This window comes from Mus caroli, unplaced genomic scaffold (assembly GCF_978045245.1).
Source record: "Mus caroli unplaced genomic scaffold, Mus_caroli_1 scaffold_1, whole genome shotgun sequence".
Classification (NCBI taxonomy): domain Eukaryota; kingdom Metazoa; phylum Chordata; class Mammalia; order Rodentia; family Muridae; genus Mus; species Mus caroli.
This window is the reverse complement of record NW_028227256.1, coordinates 147,905,488-147,930,946: the sequence shown is the minus strand read 5'-3', so window position 1 is coordinate 147,930,946 and position 25,459 is coordinate 147,905,488. Positions and strand designations below refer to the sequence as shown.

The window sequence follows — 25,459 nt, the reverse complement described above, 5'->3', positions numbered from 1 at the left end:
TAGTCAGGGTTTCCATTCCTGCACAAACGTCATGACCAAGAAGCAAGTTGGGGGGGGGGGGGAGAGGGTTTATTCAGCTAACACTTCCACACTGCTGTTCATCACTAAAGGAAGTCAGGATGGAACTCAAGCAGGTCAGGAAACAGGGAACTGATGCAGAGGCCATGGAGGGATGTTACTTACTGGCTTGCTTCCCATGGCTTGCTCAGCTTGCTGTTTTATAGAATCTAAGACTACCAGCCCAGGGATGGCACCACCCACAAGGGGCCCTCCCCCTTGATCACTAATTGAGAACATGCCTTACAGTTGGATCTCATGGAGGCATTTCCTCAACTGAAGCTCCTTTCTCTGTGATAACTCCAGCCTGTGTCAAGTTGACAAACAAAACCAGCTAGTACACCCAGATAGACCTCCTGCCTCCACACAAGTGCACCTGTATACACAAGCATATATACATATATCCATCCATCCTCACCTCTCTCTCTCTCTCTCTCTCTCTCACACACACACACACACACACACACACATACACACACTGCAACATGATTGAAAATAATTTTCTTTTTGCCTTTTCTTTTTAACCTGGATTGTGTAATAACTTCCTAATATCACTTGCAGATGACTGGAGTTTAAGGATAAGGGTGTTGCTTTCCTTGACACCAGCCAGCGATGTTCTTTTTTGCTCCTGAATGCAACTGTGACCTTAGGAGTCATTTCACAGTCTCTTTCTGGATCTTGTTTTTATGCCTATGCATAAGGAATGGCACAGGACAGAACAACAGCCACTTTGGAATAGCTGGAGCAACACTTGGAATAACCAAGAGCAACTTCTGGAAGAAAGGTAGAATAAACATTGGCATTTAACATTTGAAAAATGAAGACATATCAGTTATCGCATCTAATTAGCATAAGTTCTCCCTGGATAGTTAAAGCAGCTGCAGGATTATGTGAGGGGGCATTCGAAGTTTGAAAGTGGTACATTTCTTTCCTATGTTTTTTTATATTGGCTTTTTATATTGGTGGGGGTCCAGTTACATGATATGCTGCTTATATGATATGTGTTACCTTGTCTGGGCCACTGGGTGTTTAGATAGTTGCTCAAAGTTTACTCTTAGTGTTTATCTGAAGTTTTTTTGGGTGAGGTTAACATCTAGATAAATCTACTAAGCAAAGCAGGTGGTTCAAAATGTAGATGGATCTCATTTAATCACTCAAAGACCCAAATAGATAAGATGGTGGACTCTTCTTCAAGTAAGAGATTTCTTCTGCTTGTTAGCCTTTGAACTGAAGTATTACGACTTCCTGATTAGTGGCCTCAGAACTGGGACATTGAGCCTTACTGGTTCTTCAGCGGCTGACTGATTTTCAGACCCAAACTGGGATACAGTCCCTGCAGTCCTTGGGCTACCCAGCCTCTATGATTGTGTGTCAATTTCTTATAATAAAACCTCTTCAGATTATATTTGTCATTTAAGGAGAGCTCCCACTAATAGACATGGCTGAATGTGACTTAATACAGGATGAATGCAATGGTGCGTGTGCCTGGGAGGAGGAGGAGTGAGATTGGCCCAAATGGTCAGCCTCAGAACCATAGGGTGCACATTTGGCATTGGAGCCCTGACACTCTCAACTTAAAGAACAATGCTTTCATGGGAACTTATCATCAGTGATTCCTGTGTGCTGGTAATCAGAGCGCTCTGGACCCCAGGTAAGACTGCCAAGATCTTTGCAAAGGAAACATCAACAATAGGAATTTGTCTTTTCCTACTCAGTCAGAATGAAGATTAAATATTATTTACAAGATGTTTTAGCTATTTTTTTCTTTCAAAATAGCAAACCCAAAATGTCAGTGTCTTTTCACAACTATCTTTCATTTTTCCATAAGGGCAAGCAGGTCTAAGCTGGACTTGATTCTGTTACAGGTTGGATACAAACAGACAAGCAATACATTCTCTTTTTAGTAAAGGAAGTGAAACAAGACAGGGCAGGCTTAGAACACTTTGGGCAGTAGGTAGATAGATGGGTGGGAGGACGGACGGACGGACGGATGGATGGATGATCAATGGGTGAAAGTTAGAAGAAAAGAATGTGAATATGGTAGAGGTAGGAAGGGAATATGATGAACTTTATTTTGATCCTGTTTGAAGTCTGGGTCACAGCGGTAGAGATATACTGTGTAATAGGGACACACAGAACATACCACACTTATGTGCTGCATCTTCATAGTCTTTCTACAGGGTCTTTCACATATAGTTGCCCTGTCTCATATGAATTTCACACAGTGAGCCAAGGCCAAGGAATCAGATAGTAAGGACCAGGGGGCTTGCATGTGGTTATAAGTAAAACTTCATTATGAAGATGTGGAAAGAAAACATCTAGCCCAAGGTGACTAGAAGGGGAACTAAGGTTAAGTTTGACCTCTGAATATCTGCATGCTGCTTCTAGGTAGAGACTTCAAAGCTTGAAAATTGCACGCTGCAGCCAAGAGGAACATGCACTTTACTCAGATAATAATGTACAGATATCAGGTTCCAGGATAAAACACAGGCTATCCAGTTAAATGAGTTATGAATAAAAAGATTAATGCATTCTTAGGATGCCCCAAGTAGGAGATGATATGTGTTAACAGTAGTGGATATTTATGATTTACATGAAATTTAAGTAACCATATGCTTCATATTTCTACTTCCTAAATCCATCGACGCTGCAAGGACACCATTTCTCCAAAAAAGAAAATCAAGTTGCAAATATTAAATATAATAGCTGCAATACCTTCCAGTATGTAGTGTAAGAAGTCACCACAAGTCTAGTGGCTTGAAACATAATTTTATTTTATTACAGTTCTGAAGTTGAACTGAAGTGGGTTTTACTGAGATAAAACCAAGTTGCTGTCAGTCCCACAAACCTCTTTAGGACTTTGTGGGTGAATTAATCCCTCATCCTTCTCAGCTTCTAGAAGTCTCTTATATTAGTTGTTTTACATCTATGTGTTTATCTTCAAAGTCATTAACATTGTGAGATCCTTGTATTTCTAATTCTTCTCTCTTCCTCGTATGTACTTTTCACATGATTTCAGTGAACTCACTGGGATAATTCTGAATAACTTTCCAATTCAAAATCTGTTACTTAACCCACTCATGATGTTTCCCTTCCCATATAAAGGCACACATTTCTGGTCCAGGAATTAGGACATAAACATCTTTGCACTGATTCACCTGAAACAGGAACTTTCTAAAAATATTAGAATCATGGAAATTAAGACTGTCAGATTTACCGCTGTTCATTGCATATTACATATCACCTCTGTTTCCTGAGATTTCCCTGAGTTTCGTGTGGCTGTGTGAAGACAGACCGTAAAGTATTGGTGCACTGGCACATTAGTAATGTACACAGCCAGCCAGGTTGGTGGGAGGAAACCCAGATATACGAGCGCACAAGATGCTCTTGAATTATAATAGGCCATGAAGGGATAGGATGGGGTTTGAGGCCAGTGGAGAGGATATCACTTATAGAAGCCCTGATCCTACCAAGAGGATGCTACCAAAGCTAAGAACAACAGTGGATACTGTGATGTGCCAGGAAGGAATTTTCAAGAATAATTATCGTTTTTACCTTTCCCTTCCCATCTTCCTTTCTTTGCTTTTTCTCCCCTCTCCTTTTCCTCCCTCTTTCTATCCCTCTTTCTTCTTCCCATTTTTTTCCTATGGCTCTCATTTGTCCTCTCCCTATCTCTCTATTTTTCTCTCTATATATTTTTGAGAATGAGTCTTACAGCACAGCCTAGGCTATGTAACTCAGGTTGGCCATAAGCTAACATCTTCCCATCTTTGCCTTTTAAATGCCACCATATCCAATCTACTTAACTTTTTCCCATTTAAAAAAAAAATGAATGTCTTGTTTAAAACATAAAGAAGTGAGATATGTGTACTTTACACACACACACATACACACACACATAAACACACACACATGCCTATAATCTGGATAACTTTCCCAACTCAAAAACCTTTTACTTAATCCATAATCCATTCACGAAGTTTGCTTTACCGTACAAAGGAACATATTTCCAAGACCAGGAATTAGGACATGAAACATATTTGCATTGATTCACCTGTTTTACGCGCGCGCGCGCGCACACACACACACACACACAGACAACCTATATTTTGTTCCTATTTGTCCCTGTCCCCAAATCCCTTCCCCCACCCTTCCTAGCTCCCAGATCCTTTTTCTGCTCTCGTGACCTATATATTCCATACTGTCTCTTGTTTCTCACTCCTCCCCTCTACACCCATGTCTGTGCTTTAATGCTTTCCCTTTTATTTTAACATTCTACAAATATGTACATATGCATTTAAATTAACATCTACATTGGGGAGAAAATTATATTTATCTTTCTTGATCTGACTTACTTTTATTTAACATGGTGATTTCCATTTCCACCCATGTTTATAAATAAAATTCCAGTGTGCACATGTACCACATTTTGTCTATCTATCTGTTGATGGATGTCTATTGTGAATAGCGCAGCAATAAAGATGGCCCTGCAGATACATGTGTATATAAAGGATATAGAGACCTTTAGGTATATGCCCAGAAATGTCATTGCTGGATTAGATGGTAGTTCTATTTAGCTTTTTTTTGTTTTGTTTTGTTTTTTGAGAAACCTCTATACTGTTTCTGCAGAACACAGTCACTTTTTTTTTTATTTAGAAAGAAGCACTAAAGAAGAATTTAGACAAAGTACCCAACAGTCTAATGATACAGAATGATACAAAAGCAAGATCTAAATTTTATAATTTCAAACAACTAGACAACTTCTCTAGTTGTTGAAATACTTCAATATATTGTGTCAGGGAAATAAAAAAAGATGGTTACTTATTTTTAGTTTTTAATTTGTTGTGAGCATGTAATAGTTTGTTAAATACCTGCCATATTGTAGGTAGTATAGCAGATGGTTTCACTTTCTTTACTCTCCTCTGTGTGTATGCATGTTCTTATGAGTGTATACATGTTCATGTGTGTTCTGTTCGTGGATGGGAGGATGCACATGCATGTGTGTGTGCATTCATGTGGGGCCAGAGGTTAATGTTCGGCATCTTCTTCCACTCTCCATCTGTTTTAGACAAGGTGTCTCTCTCTCTCTCTCTCTCTCTCTCTCTCTCTCTCTCTCTCTCGCTCTCGCTCTCGCTCTCGCTCTTGCTCTCTCTCTCCCCTCCCCTACCCCTACCCCTCTCCCTCTATCTCTATCTCTGAATCCAGAGCTCACTAAATCACCTAGGCTGGCAGGCCAGCAAGTACCAGGGATCCCCTTGACTGTTTCCCTGTGGAGAACTTTTGGGGCCGCTTAGCGGTTATTTGACATTGGGCCAGGACAGGAAGTAGGCTTCAGGTAGGAATCTGATTTGGGGTTAGAACAAAGAAGTAGGCTTCAGGCAAGAATATGACTTTGGGCTAGGACAGAGAAGTAGGCTCAGGACTGTTTGTATTTATTGTCTTGCTTGTTCCTCAACCTAGAATTAACTTTATTACTTTCATGTAATTAAAGTAGTACAAAAGCAGATTGGGAAAAATAAACCAGCCTCAGCCTTAGACCTGGCTGGGGTCATGCTACAATGTTGTCTAATTGTCTCTTTTCTTTTTAATCCTCACTCCTGCCTGGAGAACCTGTTGACTGACTGAGCTGGCTTGGTCATTTCTCCATAGCTGGGATTACATGTGTGTACTGCCATACCTTCCATCCAAACTCAGGCCCTCATGTTTATGTAGCACACATAATTAATAGTAATGGATTCTTCCTTTAAGGGGAGAGATGTTTCTTTACAAAAGTGGCTGGTGAGATGGCTCAGGTAAAGGAGCCTGCAGAACAAGCCTAGCAAACTCTGCTCGATCTTCTGAATCCCCACAAAAGTGGAAGAAAAGAACCAATTCATAAAGGATAAGGATAGAACCAACTAGAGACGGACTGTGATTTGTCACTTCCTGTGAACATGAACAGATGTGCATATTCAGTTTTGATCCACATGACTTATACATATCTGTCTTTTCTGTGAAAAAACAGTAGTTTTTTTTGTTTTGTTTTGTTTTGTTTTGTTTTGTTTTTTATTTTGTTTGTTTGTTTTTTATCAGCTCTTGTCCCCTTGTGCTGGAGAACATCACAGCAGTGTGTGTATTAGTCATGTGGTGGAAAAGAGCTGCTCACATCAGGGCAGCCTGAAGCAAGCAAAGCAGTATGAAGGAGGGGGCGGGGCAAGACACAGCTGCCAAGGGCTCACCCCAGTGACCCATTCTGACTGAGCAAACATCACCTCCCACCTTTCCTTTCACTAAAATCCATCAAGTGCAAATCAAGGAAGAGATTAATTCACTTATTATTAGGTCAAAGCCCTGATGATCAAATTCTTCTGGAAATACCTCCTAGGTGTGCTTTATTAATTTATTTAGTGAGCTGTCTCCCCAGCCCCTACATTATCCCCCATCCTTTTCACTACCATCCTTGGAGGAAGGGAGGAAGGGAGGAAGGGAGGAAGGGAGGAAGGGAGGAAGGGAGGAAGGGAGGAAGGGAGGAAGGGAGGAAGGGAGGAAGGGAGGAAGGGAGGAAGGGAGGAAGGGAGGAAGGGAGGAAGGGAGGAAGGGAGGAAGGGAGAACAAACACATTATGCTTACTATTCTACACCTGCAGAAACTCAGGCATAAAACCATGAGTTTTCCTGCCCAAGATGCAACAAATTAAGGTCAGACTCAGAATTTACTTTCTGGTTTGTTCTATAACAAGACACGTTGGTTTTCTATATCATGTTCCTAAGACAATTTTTACACAATTTTTTAAATATATTTTAATTTTTAATTTAAAAAAATTTTTTTTGGTTTTTCAAGTCAGGGTTTCTCTGTATAGCCCTGGCTGTCCTGGAACTCACTCTGTAGACCAGGCTGGCCTTGAACTCAGAAATTCACTTGCCTCTGCCTCCTGAGTACTGGGATTAAAGGCGTGCGCCACCACGTCCAGCTTATTTTTATTTTTTATTAAACTAAAAAAAATATTTTAAAATATACAACTCAGTATTGACATTTTTAAGTCATCAAAATGATTTATAATAGTTAAACGCCTCTTAAATATACACGATAACTAAAAGTAATATGTACTTAACCAGTTTTTACAAGCTATTTGGAACATTAAACATGATAGAAGTAGAAAATTTTATTTTATGAAGTCCTCTATGAAAGGAAATTGTGGAAAGTTTCTGATTAGACTGAAACTGTTTGATCTCCAAGGGAGAATACTTAGCATAACTATGGATTCATAAAATGAACTGGGTAGTTTTCCTTCTGTTTCTATTTTGTGGAATAGTATGAAGAGTATTGGTATTAGGTCTTCTTTGAAGGTCTGGTAGAATTCTGCAATAAAACCATCTGATCCTGGGCATTTTTTGGTTGGGAGACTATTAATGGCTGCTTCTATTTCTTTAGGGGTTATGGGACTGTTTAGATGGTTTATCTGATCCTGATTTAACTTAGGTATTTGGTATCTCTCTAGAAATTTGTCCATTTCATTCATATTTTCCAGTTTTGTTGAGTATAGCCTTTTGTAGTAGTATCTGATGATTTTTAAAATTTCCTCAGTTTCTGTTATGTCTCCCTTTTCATTTTTGATTTTGTTAATTTGGATACTGTCTCTATGCCCTCTGGTTAGTCTGGCTAAGGGTTTATCTATCTTGATGATTTTGTCAAAGAACCAACTCCTGGTTTTGTTGATTCTTTGTATAGTTCTTTTGTTTCTACTTAATGATTTCAGCCCTGAGTTTTATTATTTCCTGCTGTCTGCTCATCTTGGGCATATGTGCTTACTTTTGTTCTAGAGCTTTCAGCCGTGCTGTTAAGCTGCTAGTGTATGCTCTCTCCAGCTCCTTTTTGGAGGCACTCAGAGCTGAGTTTTCCTCTTAGTACTGCTTTCATTGTGTCCCATAAGTTTGGATATGTTGTGCCTTCATTTTCATTAAATTAAAAAAGTCTTTACTTCTCACCAGAGACTATGAAAGCTAGAAGATCCTTGGGATGTGTTCTGGCTGGTTTTGTGCGTCAACTTGACACAGGCTGGAGTTATCACAGAGAAAGGAGTTACAGTTGGGGAGATGCCTCCACGAGATCCAGCTGTAAAGCATTTTCTCAATTAGTGATCAAGGGGGAAAGGGCCCCTCTGGGTGGGACCATCTCTGGGCTGGTAGTCATGGAGAGCAGGCTGAGCAAGCCAGGGGATGCAAGCCCGTCAAGAACATCTCTCCATGGCCTCTGCATCAGCTCCTGCTTTCTGACCTGCTTGAGTTCCAGTCCTGACATCCTTCATGGATGAACAGCAATGTGGAAGTTTAAGCCTAATAAACCATTTCCTCCCCCCAAAAAATAAATTAAAAAAAAAGTCTTTAATTTCTTTATTTCTTCCTTGACCAAGTTATCATTGAGTAGGATGTTGTTCATCTTCCATGTGTATGTGGGCTTTCTGTTGTTTTGTTGCTATTGAAGACCAGCCTTAGGCTGTGGTGATCTGATAGGATGCATGGGATTATTTCAATCTTCTTGTATCTGTTGAAGCCTGTTTGGTGACCGATTATATGGTCAATTTTGGAGAAGGTATCATGAAGTGCTGTGTAAACGGTATATTCTTTTGTTTTAGGATGAAATGTTCTATAGATACTTGTTAAATCCATTTGGTTCATAACTTCTATTAGTTTCCCTGTGTTTAGTTTGTTTTTCCAAGATCTGTCCATTGATGAGAATGGGGTGTTGAAGTCTCCCACTATTATTGAGTGAGGTGCAATGTGTAATTTGAACTTCAATAGAGTTTTTTTATGAATGTGTGTACCCTTGCATTTGGAGCATAGATATTCAGAATTGAGAATTCTTCTTGGTAGTTTTTTTTTCCTTTGATGAGCATGAAGTGTCCTTCTTTATCCTTTTTGATAACTTTTGGTTGAAAGTTGCTTTTATTCAATATCAGAATGACAACTTGAGCTTGTGGTTTGGGACCATTTCCTTGGGAAATTGTTTTCCAGCCCTTTACTCTAAGGTAGTGTCTTTCTTTGACACTGAGGTGCATTTCCTGTATGCAGCAAAATGCTGGATCTGTTATCCAGTCTGTTAGTCTATGTCTTTTTATTTGGGAATTGAGTCCATTGATGTTAAGAGATATTAAGTAATAATGATTGTTGCTTCCTGTTATTTTTGATGTTATTTTTATGTTTGTGTGGTTACCTTCTTTTGTGTTTGTTGAAAGAAGATTACTTTCTTGCATTTTCTAGGTGTAATTTCCATCCTTGTGTTGGCACTTTCTATCTATTATCCTTTGTAGAGCTGGATTTGTGGAAATTGTGGAAATTTGGTTTCGTCATGAATATCTTAGTTTCTCCATCTATGTTAATTGAGAGTTTTTCCTGGGTATAGTAGCCTGGGATGGCATTTGTGTTCTCTTAGGGTCTGTATAACATCTACCCAGGATCTTCTAGCTTTCATAGTCTCTGGTGAGAAGTTTGGAGACATTCTATAGCACCCTCTGAGTCATACCAAATTCTTCCAGTTTCTGTAGAAACATTATTGCTTGGGGTGAGAGGACATTAGAAGGGAAAAAATACACAAGATACAGATCATCTGTAATTTTAAAGCCATCTTCCCCTGCAGTAATAAAGTACAAGATGTTCTTCTGTGGTAAAAATCCTCTAGAGACTAGGGAAGGGATGGGAGAGGGAGCTTGTGTTTTCAGAAACAAATCATTAAAATTCATGTTGCTAAGTCAAGAAATCACAAATGACAGATGACTGTATTCTAAATGTTCAATACAATCCTGAAATCGTCTTCCTTATGATTCATGCATTTTTTAAATTAAAATTGAAAGAGAATTGAAGGAGGAAGAGAGAAAATGGGAGGCAAGAAAGCTATTGTGAATAAAGGAATAGCCTCTTTCTACACTTGCCTTCATGAGCGAGTGTCTGCCCATGTTCAACACTGTCCTTTAAATTTTCCTATGTACAAATACGTAAGTATAAAGTGTTTATAAGACATATCAATTCTACATATCTAAAATGGCATACCACTACCCACCCTCTGATTTATTTAATATCATTAAAGTTTCAATCATCCAATAGGAGCCAAAGAACACACACTTCCCTTTAAAATGCCACTTCTATGATCCCATGGGAACTTCAAGGCCTCCCAGGAATACATTTGCTCTCCATTGCAAATATTTTGCCACATGTTATTGTTATGATTGGCAGAGAATGTGGTGACCATGATTTAATTAGGGCAATATTTAACCTTCTGAGATGTGTCTCATGTTTTCAAGATCTAGCCATTTGAGAGTGCCCTTCCAAATACGGCAGGAAGGCATAATTCTCCAGTGACAAGATTTCCATTCATGTGAAGAACGACAATTTCAATCTTCTCGAGTTGTATATAGGCACAAATAATTTCAAAACTCAGGACATCTGTCTTGGAAAATAAAGAAAAATGCCTGTTTTTCTATGATAATATATGTGTGCATTTCCAGCTGACAAGATTGCATCATGGGTATATTTAGCTGTGATTTCTAATTCAGGATATTTGATTAAAACATGTCAAATTAAATTACTCATCATCATTTTCAATGTAATGTGAATTCCCTCCAGAAGTATTTTTATAATTATCACCATTTGTTTTGGTTGGTTTTTTTTCCTCAGAATTATTTTGCTTTGCACATTCTCTTCAGTTTGTAATTCTTCATAAAGGAAGGCCATGTCTCCTCATAGTGTTCATGTTGCATGCAGAATTAGTATCCTCAAAATGGATGCTACCAAAAGCACCCTATGCTGTAATTTAAGAAAAATTCCGGTGCTTATGCTGAATCCGGCACTGCTGTAAGTGTTTGCATTTACTAACTGAATCCTCACAACAGCCTTGTGGGCGAAGGGACTACAGGGACCCCCACTTTACACTGAGGAATTTGAGGCACGGAAAAGGGAATTCACTTCTTCACACGTAACAGAGTGAGGTATCACTCACAGCATCTTTCTCTAGATCACTAGCACAGCTGCTGTTGCCACGGTGATGACTTCAAATGTATGGAAGAAGTTACCTGCCCTTTTCCTGTGGATCAGGAATCCTGATACCTCCCACTGACCCAAGTATCCACGACTTATACACACTACACATCCACTTCACTGAAAGGCATGTATGTTTATATAGGCACTATTTTGTAATTCGGAATTCTGGAAGGGTGAAAGACTATGAAAGGGTTTTGTTTGCTTGTTTGTTGCTAACAGAACAGATTTTTTCCACTCATTTTTCACAACCATCCCCAAGCCCTCCCAGATCTGCCCTTATTCCCTACCCATCCATTTCTGTGTATTTTTTTTCACCCAAAACATCTTTATGTTACCTATATATTCTTGGCTATATGGTCTTCCACTGGGGTGTAGTCGACTTACCAGAGGCAACATTCTTTTTTTAAAGATTTATTTTTATTTTGTGTGTATATGTATTACACACACACACACACACCACATGCATGCCTAGTGTCATGGAATTGGAGTTACAGACAGTTGTGAGCTTCTGTGTAGGCACTGGGAATTGAACCTGGGTGGCAAAATTCTTAAAGAAAGCTGATTCTTACCCCTCTCAGCAGGTCTAATTGTCAATAGCTCCTTGGCTAGGGGTAGAATTTGCTATCTCCCTCCCTTTTCCAGGATGAGATTGTACAGGGTTTTGCATGCTGTCACAATTACTGTGAGCTCATATAAGCAGTGTCCCGGTCATGTCTGAAGGACACTGTTTCCTTGTAATCACACATTGCCTCTGGCTCTGACAGTTTTACTGATCCCTCTTCCATGAAGATCCCTGAGCCTGGAGAGGAAGAGATAGACTTCCCATTAGGAATAAGCATTCTGGAATCTCTTATTCTCTGGACTGTGGCCAGTGTGGGTCTCTGTAGTAGTTAGCATCTACTGCAAATAGGAGCTCCTCTATGGAGAACTGAGAGATTCATTAACTTATGGGTATAATAGTAAGTTATTAGGAGTCAGTTTAACGTCATGTCTATTTAGAAGAATATAAGTAATAGGTTCTCCTCTAGTGACTTAAACAACAACAGCAAAAATATTATTTCAATTTATAGTAGATTTCCTTAACTACGTGTCCTATAAACAAGGTACTCACTCAGGTATTGTTAGCTGAGCTCTCTGGAGAGGCAGGCAATCTGAGGATGTCAGTCAGCTCACGTATCACTGAGAAGCAAACATATTTCACCCGGCAGTTGAAGGAATTATTTGGTTGGAAGGAAAAAAAAAAACTCACAAGATGCAATATAAGATTTGGTGTCCCAAACTCGGCAATGGTGGCACATGCCTTTAATTCCAGAACTCGGGAGGCAGAGGCAAGCAGATATCTAAGTTCCAGGCCTGCCTGGTGTTACAGGACATGGCTACACAGAGAAACTCTGTCTCCAAATAAAATAATTAACTAGTTAATTAATTAATAAATATAAATAATATATATAGAAAGAGGTTGTTCCGGCATACTGGACATTTATTCAGTCCTCTCACAAACTGCAGAATTTGGAAAGACTTTCAAAAGTGACATAAATTAAACCAGGCCTTACAGATGAAGCAGCTAAGACTCATCATGGTACAGTGTCAAAGCCTAGTTGTACCCAATGGGTTAGGGAAGGACTAAGTTTAGGGAATCTAGAATGTGGTTCTCCGGACACCCCAACCCCCCTTCCACCCTCCCCCATCCTGCTTCTTCTCAGAGCTCAGAAGAGGTCCAGTCTACTCCACCTAGCAGAGCTGGGACTTCCTAGATTCTTGGAATTCTTGTTTAGCTTTGCCTAAAGATTTCATTGTTCTCAAGGTCAGATACAGCCTTGGTCTGGTTCATCTAAGGTGGAGACCGACCTGGGCTTTAGGCATTGCTGTTTGCTTGCTTGCTTTTGGATTTTTTTTTCTTTTTACATTGTTACAGAAAATTTAAGTACCTTCCACAACAGAGTAGAGCTAAATGGTTGAGCATCATCTGATTTCATCCTTTGTCATCTCCTGAGCTAATCTGCACCCTCCACACCCATGAACGTTTTCCTCTGACCTCCTGATGATTTCTAGGCAAATTATGCATGTTGTTTTATCTATAAATATCTCCATATTTCTAAAAATCAATAGACTTAAAGCGTATTTGGTTATTTCACAAATATTTACTTATTCACATACTTCTTACAAAGGGTGGGGCCATGGCAAGGTCCTGGTGCTCTGGAACTGACAACAGTCCTTCTGCCTCAGCCTCCCAAAGGTGGGGATGGGGGGAGGGGGAGGGGAAAGGTGATGAGCTGGTGTCACCTTGCCCTGCTTTGCCAAATTTAAAACAAGATCTAAGTCGCCACTGAAAAAAAACATTCAACGAATATGATTTTCTAGTTGCTTCTAACTTATGGGTTCACCTTCGCTTAATCTTTTCCCTTCTTTCTCATTTTTCAATCTTTTGATATCTTTCTTTCTTGGTGGAGAGGGATACCATGGCATGTGTATGGAGGTCAGAGGACAGCATGAAGGAGTCAGTACTCACCTTCTACCATGTGGTTCCTTGTGGTCAAACTCAGATGATCAGACTAGGCAGCAGGGGCCTTTATGTGCTGAGCCATCCCTGGGTCCACCCTGAGAAACACCCCCTTGATGGGAAGAGTTCACAAACACTCCCAAAGTTAAGTGCTGGGCTGTTGTTTTGTGCATGGGCATCATGATGAGTGCAAGTATGTCCAGTGTGCTTCAATACATTGCTACTGCTACCCCATTGCTATCTTATAACCATTGATGATACCTATTGATCTTGGTGGTAGCATCTTTTGCTATCAGGAATCTTTCAGCTACTGGCCAGCTTCTTTTAGATACAACTCTTAGTCCTGTGATCTTGTTTTCCAATCCTGCTGCTAGCTGGGGTGGAACAAGACCCACTTGTTAAATTGCATCTTCCCCAGCTATGACCTTCCCCCAGCCTTGAGTAGGCTAACAACCCCCTAGCAGGAGTCACCTGGCCTTGCTATATTTGCAAGTTCCTATGGGAGCTTTGAGAGTTGAGTGCCTTACGGAGCTTGCTTTGCAACTCATCCAACTGAAACAAAGGATGGGTCTGTGGGATTTGCCTATATAAACACAGAGCTGAAAATTAAACTTTGAGCCTTGATCATAAACCTTTGTCTTGGCTTCATCCTTCTCTCCCCTGCCTGTCCTTTTTCATTTCCAGCCTCCCTTTCAGGTACCCAGTTTGGCCAAAGCTTCTGGACAGCTACACCCAGCTTCTTGTTTTCAATACCTTCACTGCCTAAGCTTGGCTGTCCTGGAACTTGCTCTGTAGAGCAGGTTGGCCTTAAGTTCAGAGATCTGCCTGCCTCTGCCTCTTGAGTGCTGGAAGCCTGAACCACCCACTGCCTGGCTCCCTGATGCTTTTAAGGGAGAGGTATATGGAGAAGTGCACACATTGAGGGGTGTACAGCAGGTGTTGAGGTTGTTGTTTTAAGACAATGAACAAAAGCAAATGACGGTTACATAAAAAATAAAATCCATCATGAATTAGTATTTACATGTGCACACACTCATGAACATATACATAAAACACATCAAAACATAAAGTATTTATGATCATGCCTTGGTTGTTTCTTTGGACTTTACACCCTTGTAAAGATCTTCATGTGCATGTTAATTTAATAAAACACTTACGTTTATATTTTGTTACTCATAATTTGCATTCACTTTGGTCTTCAGTAAGATCCCACATAAGAACAATGTGGATGAAGGAGACCTCAAAAGCTGCACAATGTTCCAATCATATTAAAAACCTCATTTCTCCCTTAATGTTCTATATCATCTTTCAGAAATCTATTGCAGAGTGTATGACAATGTTTTCTCTTTGTTTTTTTTTTTCTACAAAGAATGTGTCAGAGTTTTGATGTTGATTTTGAGTTCAATGATCACAAATCATTAAAAGCTTTATTTTCACACTTTTCTGTGTGCTTGAAGACCTCCTCTAACAAAGAATAAGGAAACACACCACCCAATTTAAACAAACAGGCCAAAAGAGATCATATCAGACACTATATTCTAAGAAATAGAAGGACTCAAGGTAAATGAGCATCAGAAGAGACTCTGTGCCATAGTAGGGTAACGCAAATAAAAGCAGGCTATTAGAATGGTCAAACTTAAGAACAAAAACCCATACCACCTGCCTGAAACAGAGGAAGCTTTGGCAGAGGCTGATGGAAGCACAGGGCAGTTCAGTCACTGAAGACACTAGGGTGGTGGTTTCTGTTGGCTCAGCACTTAGGAGCACTTGTTGCTCTTGAAGAGGACCCGGTACCCATATGACAGCTCACATCTCTAACTCCGATCTCAGGAGATCAGACATCCTCTTTGGGCCTCGGTGGGAACTAAGCATGGAGGTGGTACATATACACACATGCAGACAAAACACTCATACACATAAGCTAATAAAATGGGCAAAATATTCCTATACTTAAGATAATAAAGTAAATCTTAAAAATGTAACCCAAACCAAACAGTGAGCTTCTTGGTATTTTACACAAAGTAGCTGAAAATAAAAAGTGCCCTAAAAAAGACTGAATGTGGCTATTTATTTCTGATTCATTCCTAACTACAAAAACTTAAAAGCAACCAAAAAGAAGGTGCATTTTTTAAAAATCTTTATTTCCTTCTCAATGTTTCTTTGGCTTGAAAACTCTTCAAAATAGTCTAATAAGATGTTTATATATTCTTCTCTAATGAGAGACAGAAAGGGAGTGGATCCAGATTGGGGAAGGGGGGGGTAGACTGGAAGGAGTAGAGGGAGGGGAAATTGTATTCAAGTTACACTTTGTTAGAAAAGAATCTATGCTTAATAAAAGGAGAAAAATTTCATGTATAAGCCTACACTTGTATATAAAATTATATTTCTTATATTTTATTGACTTAATAAATACATGGCTAATACCTACTCTGTCTAGACACTAGGATGTGTTTATACACGGGACTGGCTTGATCTCTGCTTTCTCAGAGCTTACATTCAAGGACAGCAGACAGAAAATAAACAAGAAAAAAAAATCCCCAAGAGTTTGGATTTGGACAGTGAAAGGAAGCAAAGATTCAGCGTGGTCTGGGCGGCTGAGAGTATGATGTCATTTATTCAAGAGGAAGAACATGTTTCAATTGAGGTGGATGCATTGAGAAGTTATTGTTTAAGCCAGAAATGTGGAGTACACACAGGACAAGTGCTTCTGGTTCGTGGCTGAAAAAGACTGTAAAATATGATTAGTTCTCCATTTCTCTCCAAGCACTGAAAAAGGGAGAATCTTCATGAAAAACAAAAAACAAAGAGCTTAATTGGTTATGTATTATTTACCATCACCTCCCAAAAAGGACTGAATATTGAAGGTTTCTGAAATTCCATGGTCCCTTTCAGTTTCAGGTTTGAATCTCTTAGCATGCCTAAGATGTAAAATAAGCATGGAGGCTTCTGAGGAGTCTCTTCACAGTCAGTACCCATGCCTGGATGGTGAACTAACCACACTCCTTTCACTTTGGAGACTATTTCAATAAGCAACCATCTCCAAATGTTTGGATATCGCCTTCATACTGTTTGCCAGTTACTCAAGCTTGATATGATGTTATTAAATGACAGTTTATTCTGGTTTATCAACACTAAATTGGCATGCCATATTTACACACATACATGCCTTGGAAAATCATCTACACTCCTAAGATTCAAATAAAGAAAACTGCCAACAATACCTGTGAGGCGTAATAATAATTTGGTCCCTGTCGTCTGCTGTCTTCCTGCACAGGAAAGCCTTCCCCGTCTGGTCCATGGGTATTGTTCTTCCTATTGACGGTCATATTTCACAGCAAACTTCAGGAGCTCCTTTACCTAATGACCCTCATGGTTGCTTTCCCCTGCCCCATCACCACTTTAGGTACATCTGTGTCTTCCACTTTCTGGTCAAGCCCTCACCATCCACACTCTTCTCTCCCTCAATCTTCCTCAGGAATACAGAGATGCTTCTGCACGTGTTAGAATTAGAATTGAATTGGGCTCTTTCCTGTATCCAGTAGTTACTCAGTAAAATCTGCCTTCAACATTTTGACTAACGTCCAACTGTGTTTACTTTTTGGCAGTGGGGCCAATAAAAAACTGCACAGGCCATCTAAGAGGAGAATGGAAATCCCAAGAGAGAAAAACGGGGTGATAGAAACAAAGGTTGGAGTGATGCAGGAACCAGACAAGGAATGTAGGCCATCTCCAAAAACAAGAAGAGGAAGGAAAGGATTCCCTCGCAGCCTCTAAGATGAATACATTCAGCTGGTACCTTGAGCGATGCAGGACGCACTGCAGACACCCAGCCATCAAAGGGTGTGGTGGTAAGTGTTGCATTTTAGAATGTCTTGTCACACCAATGATAGTGCCCCAAAGCACCATCTGTGCTATTTGAGAGTAGCTTCATTAATTCACCTAACCACCGAGACAGTGTGAAAATGGACCTCCGTGTGGTTTGGGGTGACTGTGGAAGATCACTAACTTGTAGTGAGTACATCCATGAGTCAGAGTCACATGCCTTTTAAGTAAACACGTAATACTAAATGTCAGGGTCCTTACATAAGGCTAGGAAGAATTTTTCATAAATATATAAAAGTGCTAAAAAAAAATCATAAGCATTTTCCTTTCTCCTTTTATGCAAGGCTGGTGCATCTTTACTAAAATAGATTCACTTCAGAGTTTTAAGGGGCCTTTTTGAATATATGATGATGTTGTTCACAAGGACACCACCAGAAAAGTCAGTCTTGTAATTCCCCCACCGGCTTCTTAGAAAAACCCCCCAGAGGCTGCCCTTGTCCGCTCCCGTGCTCACCAAAGGACTCCTCCCAGGAAGAGAAGAGAGCAGGGAGCCGCAATCTCCAGTCACGTGGTCTTCCTGCTCTGAAGCCCATATGCTCTGTCTTTTTCTTTTCTTTCTCTCATCAATTAGTACATAATAATTTTATGTACTTGTGATGTCTGGTGTGGTATTTCAGTACACGTGTACAAATGCATACTGATTATAAAAAGAGAAATTGGCACTTCTTGTGCCTAATTACTTCTTTGAGGCTTTTAAACCCCCTTCCTCTACTTCTCCGTATAACAGGGATTAATGACTTATCGTGTGATAGTTGCTTTGCTGTACTAGAGAACACTAGAACTCAGTCCTCCTACCCAGAATCATTCGTTACATCTTACCCAGCCTTCTACTCCATCCCAGTTTCTAACGATTACTGTTCACTATCTTCTACTTTGCAATCAACGTTTTTACTTCTGTGTATGGAAGGAATCCTGTGGGGTTTGTCTGCCTGTGCCTACCTTATTTTTCTTAGTATACTGTCATTTACTTAGTATACTATTTGTCTTAGTATACAGTTTTAGTCTTTTTTTTAAACTTTTTTCAAGTTAGGTATTTTCTTCATTTACATTTCAAATGCTATCGCAAAAGCCCTCCACACCCCCACCCCGTCCCCACCCACTCCCACTTCTTGGCCCTGGAGTTCCCCAGTACTGAGGCATATAAAGTTTGCAAGACCAAGGGGTCTCTCTTCTCAGTGATGGCCAACTAGGCCATCTTCTGCTACGTATGCAGCTAGAGATACGAGCTTTGGGGGTACTGGTTAGTTCATACTGTTGTTCCACCTATAGGGTTGCAGACCCCTTTAGCTCCTTGGGTACTTTCTCTAGCTCCTCCATTGGGGGCCCTAGCTGACTGTGAGCATCCACTTCTGTGTTTGCTAGGCACTGGCATAGCCTCACAAGAGACAGCTATATCATGGTCCTTTCAGCAAATTCTTGCTGGCATATGCAATGATGTCAGCTTTTGGAGGCTGATTATGGGATGGATCCCAGCCCAGAAACTTAGAATACCCAAGATACAAGATACAATCTGCAAAACACATGAAACTCAAGAAGAACGAAGAGCAAAAAAAAAAAAAAAAAAAAAAAAAAAAAAAGTGTGGACACTGTGCCCCTTCTTAGAATTGGGAACAAAACACCCATGGAAGGAGTTACAGAGACAAAGAATGGAGCTGAGATGAAAAGATGGACCATCCAGATATAGTTTTATTCTTTCTGCTGCAAATGCTACTAAAGATTTTGTTCTTTCACAGATAAATAATACTCCATTATGTATATATGCCAGCCTTTCTTTCTTCATTCATTTCCTGGTGGGTATCAAGGATAACCCATGCCTTGGCTATTGAAGAAAACACAGGAAGAAACATAGAATTGGGAGTTATTTTTCCTTCATGAAGTTTAGACCAACTACAGACACAGTTCAAACTTTAACATGTTAAGTATCCACTGCTTCTTTCCTGTTTCTCATTTACTTTTTAAATAAATACCCATGGTTAACGGCCTTAGTTAATATTATCCAGAACATGTCGTCCATTCTGTTTGCTCAGTCAGTAAGATGGCTGTGAACATTCCAATTAATAACACGTCTCTCTAACACTCTTAAAGTGTGTCCCTTTTCTGTTTAAAGAAACATTGTGCTTAGTTTTAATCTTTTATGTTTTGTCTTTATCAAGAAACAATCACTGGAAAAAACCCACATATTTTTAGGATACTTCCTGATATTGGTCTAGATTCAGAAGTACCCACAATTCAAGTTGGAGAAACACTTGTGGCAAGAGGAATGATAATTACATCTTTCTGGGAAGTCCTGTTTTGTCATCATGAAATCACACTATAAAATGGTTTCAGATTGGAAATATTCCAGCTTTGCTACATCAGTGCCATGGTTCCAAATGAGATTTCCCTTCAAACTCTCAACCGTGGTTAGCTTACTTTAAATTTAAATTCATTTCAGGGTCCAATTGGTAAAGAAAATTATTTTTCATCTGAAATTTGGAAGGGTCTGCTGTTGCCTATTTGAGGATTTTGTAATGGCAAAATGACATTGATTCTGTAAACAGCCCTTCTTTTCACAGATGTGTGCGGTGGTACACAGGGTTTAGGAAACGGAAGTCAATTACTGCCTCACTTCCATTTGTAATGAAGTAATGTCTCCAGTGTTACCACTAACACTCTACCTTCCTTGATGACAAGGCTTGGGAAAACAAAGACTAAGTGAGTAACTTGGTATTGCAGCTTGGGGTGGTTTATGACTGGCCTTTCTTCCCATGTGGACCTGGATGTCTGATTAATTAAGAAGTTAAGAAGCGCATTCTAAATTAAAGACTGATATAGGAGAAACCGGAGCTGGCCAAGTTGAGGTGTGAAGCCCTGAGATGGGAGACTATCTGTAAAAGGAAATGTGAAGAGTTGATGGCTTTGACTTTCCATCCAATTCTCAGGAGGTGAGACATTAGATGACAACTCATTCCTATGGATGACAAGCTTGAGGCATATTTAAGTTACTAATGTCATGTGACAACTCTAAGTGACAACTCTAAAGATAATAAGATATAACTAGCTTTGTAAAATAATAATGTGTGATTAACAATTAACAATGTATTTCAGAACAGCTAGTAAAGAGAACTTCATGTTCCCAACACAAGGAAATTACAAGTGTTTGTTTGTTTGTTTGTTTGTTTGTTTCTGAGAAAGGATTGCTTTCACTGTGTCCTGTGGGTTTTAGAATGTTGTTTTCTTTCTTGTTTGTTTGAGACAGGTTTTTTTTCCTGATTAGCCCTGGCTGTCCCAGAACTCGCTATGTAGACCAGGCTGGCCCAGAACTCATAGAGATCCACCTGCTTCTGCCTCCCAAGTGCTGGGATTAAAGGTGTGCACCACCATTCCTGGCTCAAAATTCCAAGTGTTTAAGGTGATGAATATGTCAGTTACCTTGTTCTGTTTATATAATATTGTATATAAGTACATACATAAGTACATATGTAGGTACATAATTCCACACCACGGTACATATAGTATGCATCAATTTAATTTATTTTAAATATTTTTTAAAAGTTTATGATATAGATCTGTGCTTTTAGGAATACCAGACCAGGAGTTCCTCTGAAGACAACTGAACTCAAAAACCTGCATAAATTGTAGAAAAATAGAACACCTTTACCTATTATGATTCAGATGGTGTTTCGACAAAGTGTGGAAAGTTAATTCATGGTTACCAGAATATAAAGGAAATAATAGTTTTCTCTTGTGATTCTCTGTCTCATTAACCCCATAGTTGAGTGAATCTGACATGGCAGTCATCTGCATCGAGGGGATAGGGATGCTGTACAGGTGGAAAATATCCATAGACCACAAATCTTACAAAAGATTCATGCTTAGAATATACAAAGAATCCTCAAAGCGCTCAAGACGGCTCACCCAACAAAAGTGCTTATCACCAAGCTTGCTAGCATGTGTTTAATTCTGGAAAAACTCCTGAAAGTTGTCCTTTGTGTCCATATGTGACATGTAAGTGCTCCCACACAAACACACAATAGATAAACATATAATAAAAAATTTTTCTCATCTCAGAAGTGGTGGCAGCACTTCCAGCAGGCAATGAGAGGCAGAGGCAGGTGGATCTCTGAGTTCAAAGCCAATCTGGTCTTCAGAGCAAGTTCCAGAATAGCCAGTGCCAGGCAGAGGAAAAAAATTATTAACAATATAAATAAAAATAATTCTCAAAATGCAACAGCAAACATTAATCCATTAGAAAATAACCAAAGACAAGAAGATCTATTTTCTTGAAGAGGATAAGATGCTGAGCAAAAGCTCACTCCCTGATGTGCAATGAAGTCGCACTGTGGGTATCATTTGTTGTTGTTATTGTTTTAAAGGATGGAATTGCTGAGCAGACCGCATGGAGAGTGCAGAGGCTCAAAGCCACTTTTCTGATCAGTAGATGGGCACACAGGAAGCATTTATAGAAAGGGAGATGGAACAGAAGCTGCGTGCTGACATAAAGAGGGGGTTTGATGGGTTTCCCCCACATGTCTGATGCTCATTGTCTCTCTGCATGTGGCATGTCCTCCTTTTCAGGGACTTACTGCCTTCTGTACAGAATTTTGAGCTTTTGACTCCAAACGGTCATCAGTCATACATGCTGGCTGCTACTGAGCATTCTTTTTATTGATGAAATCTGACTTCAAGTCATCATTAGCAGATTCTGCGGGAACTTCTGAGAAACACTGAAGCCCTTATTATTGTTATTGTTGGTCTGCCTAGGCCTTAGCTAGTTTTAGATATGTAAATAACAAGCAAACATGTGGAAAGATTTTCAACATTATTGGGTATTAGAGAATCACAAATTCTAGCCGCAGTGAACTATCTATATATGCCTACCATAAAAGTTAAAAAATTAGTGACAAGATAAAATGCTGGTGAAGACACAGGAAAAACTGGATTGCTTGGAGAATGTTTGCAAAAAATTAAATCATATAGTCAATCTGGAAAATAATTTGACAATTTCTTGAAAAAAAGAAACAATGTAATATAATTTGTTATATGATCCAATGAGAATATGTTTAGGCATTTGCTCCTGGAAAATGGAAACATCAGAAAACAATCATAATGTTGTAATAGGATGTTTGTTTAAATTAGGGAAAAGGAAAATAAACCTGAAATATTTCAACAAGTAATCAAAGACATAGCAGTACATTCATAACAAGGGAAGCTCCCTAGACTAAAATGCAAGTAAACAGACAAACATAAGCCAGTGAACTTATTGGAAACATCTATGAGTCTTTAGGAAATTATACTACTGACTCAAACAGTCATATGCTACGTGATTTTATTTTTTTTACAACTTCTTGCAACAATAAAATTACAAAAAATGAAAGACACATGCTATCTCTTCCCTCTCATATGCAGATCCTAACTCCAAATCTGTGTGTTTAATTGCAGGACAAATGGAAGCCATAAAGGTGGAGGTGGTGGGGGCAGGGGCCATGCCAATTGGGGAGGGAGAGAGTAGATTATCAGTAAAACCAAAATAGAATGGTGGAATACTGGGTGTGGAAACCTTCAAGCAAAGAAGGGTGTGGGAGTGTGAGCGAACTCCAGGGGGAAGGGGATAAAGAAAAAGTGTATAAAAGTCACATGGAAGCCTACTGACTCTCTATCCAATTAAAAAATACTGATAGTAAAATGCATGTGATATGAAGAAGAGGGGAAACATACAGAGGGTTAAAGGACCAAGCAGGGATGTGGTATGGAAACTGAGAAAAGGAGGTGGTAGGGATGGATGGGTTAATCAAAACTAATGTCCGAGAAGGATTTACTCACACTTACCTACCAGTTAGTAAGCTAACTTCAAAATATAAATTTTTTAAAAACAAAAGGCTCAAACAGAATTGCCTTTCCTCATGGGTGAACAGTGTTGGTCCCAGACTAGGAAGATCATAGTACAAAGTATTGGTCAGGGAGGGTCACAAAACAACACAGGCTATTGCCATCATTCTTTGTCACTCATCATAACTACATGCTGACACCCCGTTGCTGAGGATACCACAGACTTTGGCTGCAGGGCACACAGCAGCCAAAATAAGTCTCAAATCTGAGAAATTCTTCCCTAGTGTTCATGGCACAGCAGGTTCTATGCAGGCTTCTAGTGCTAAAAAGACTTAATGATCTTAACAAGTGTGGGAACTTGCGTGCTACAATACTGACCTTACAGACAGTATCTGCCTACTAATGAAACGTGTCATAACTACTATGGGGTAACTAACTGACCCGTCCAGCAGGTCCAGTTATTCGAGGGTCTCGAGGGGACCTTCTCCTAAGAACCAAATGGGGGGTAGAGAGAGATGGGGGCCTTGTGCGAATAACGACACGAAACCATTCTGGAGTGCATCAAAGCCCCAAATGTATTGAGAAAGGCCCAAGGCTTAAATGCACAAGCAAAAGGGGAAGTACAGATACTTATCAGTGGGAGGGGTAGGGCAATACAAGCAAAAGGAGAAGTACTTATGGGAGGGGGGCAATAGAAATTCTTTCTTTTGGCAGCTACGCGGGGAAGCAGGAACTTGGTGGTATCAGGGTGTGGTCAGGACATCAGCGATGACTTAGGGCTGGAACATCCCGTGGTTGTTCTTGGAATCCATGTGTCGGTGGCCCGCTTTTGACCCCTTTTTCTTCTGGGGGGGAGAGGCCCAATTCAGAGATCAAGAGTTGTCTTAATAGCTCCCAACAACTAACTACTTTCTGAGTGGATTTGAGGCCTGCTACCCAGTATGCACTGTATGCATTGTATTATAATGCTGGTCAGAAGCCCATGACTAGAGAAGTCATAGACCACAAGGTACAACCTATTGTTATTTTGTTCAATAGTCATGTTTTCAAACTGCCTTGTAAGTGTTTATATTTATACCCATAGACCTGAGCTACTCTCGAGCTTGGTCATCGTAACTACGTCTTGAAATGGACAGATGTCAATGAAGAAATGGACTGTGGATGAAATGCTTAGAAGAGATGAGAAGACTGAGTACTCAGCTGTAGATGGAACATCTTTATCAACACGACCATCCTAGTCTATCATCTCTGCACACTGACCAGTTGAGAGGTCTGTTGTTAATCATCATCTACAGCAAGAAGTTCTCTAATGAGGGCTGAAGGATACAGTGGTCCATAGTATAGCAATAAGTCACTAGGAGTCATTCTATTATCACATCCATTTAACAAACTAATAGTAGTAGATTCTCCCTTGGAGCCAATGACCTATTTAGCCAGAGGTTCTTAGCCCTTTTAATAGTGAAAGGTATGGATTCCATCTCATGGAGCAGTCCTTAGATCAAATTAGAGTATGGGTGGTTGTCCCCATAACAGTTGTACCACTATGGCATTATGGGTGGTTGACTCCATAACAATTGTACCACTATGGCATTATCAGGCATATCTTGTCAGACAATAACTACTGTATGTCAAAGGGTTTGTGGCTGGGTGAGACAGATGATTACTTTTATCTTCCATGAGCCTGCATAGCACCTTCCTGGATTATGAAAGCTAGCCAATAGGGATTAAGCTTCCGCATGAGTGACAGCTTGATTTCTTCATGTTTTCCTCATGATTGTGCTTTCTTCGTGATTTCTTCAAGTATGTTGTAACTTTAGCAATAGGGTCTTACTGTCAAATTCTAGAGGGCTGTGGCCAACAATTTAAAAGCAGTCACCCATTCCTGGTATGAGGATTTGCTAGTATCATATAATATCCAAATAGGATATTGTTTCTTGTTATAGGATAACTCCATTTAAACTCTTTATATAAATTCATATATATGCATATGTCTATATATTTTTAAAAGAAGTTTCTATATATTTCCACATGACTTTTCAAAGTGTCCTTAGTGCTAGTTATTCCTCTCCATAATATTATCTTAAAATGTCCTTTAGGTCTATGATTATTTCAAAAGTTGCTCACTGTCATTTGACAATCATTAAATTCGACAGTTTTGCTTAGTCATACTCTAGTGATTTGGCACAGCCCTCTGGGACATCTA

General features: G+C 39.7%; 1 long non-coding RNA gene across 3 annotated transcripts in view; it reads left to right on the top strand.

The window, feature by feature from the left end:
- LOC110304157 (uncharacterized) overlaps nucleotides 1-25,459 on the top strand; it is a 45,927-nt gene that overhangs the window by 2,505 nt on the left and 17,963 nt on the right. Inside the window, exons 2-5 of one of the 3 annotated variants that reach the window (XR_002379021.2) lie at nucleotides 619-841; nucleotides 17,172-17,414; nucleotides 20,004-20,142; nucleotides 24,341-24,526. This is a non-coding gene — a long non-coding RNA (uncharacterized LOC110304157). The remainder of the gene's footprint in view (nucleotides 1-618; nucleotides 842-17,171; nucleotides 17,415-20,003; nucleotides 20,143-24,340; nucleotides 24,527-25,459) is intronic. The other 2 variants (XR_015045528.1, XR_002379020.2) reach the window with 2 other exon arrangements.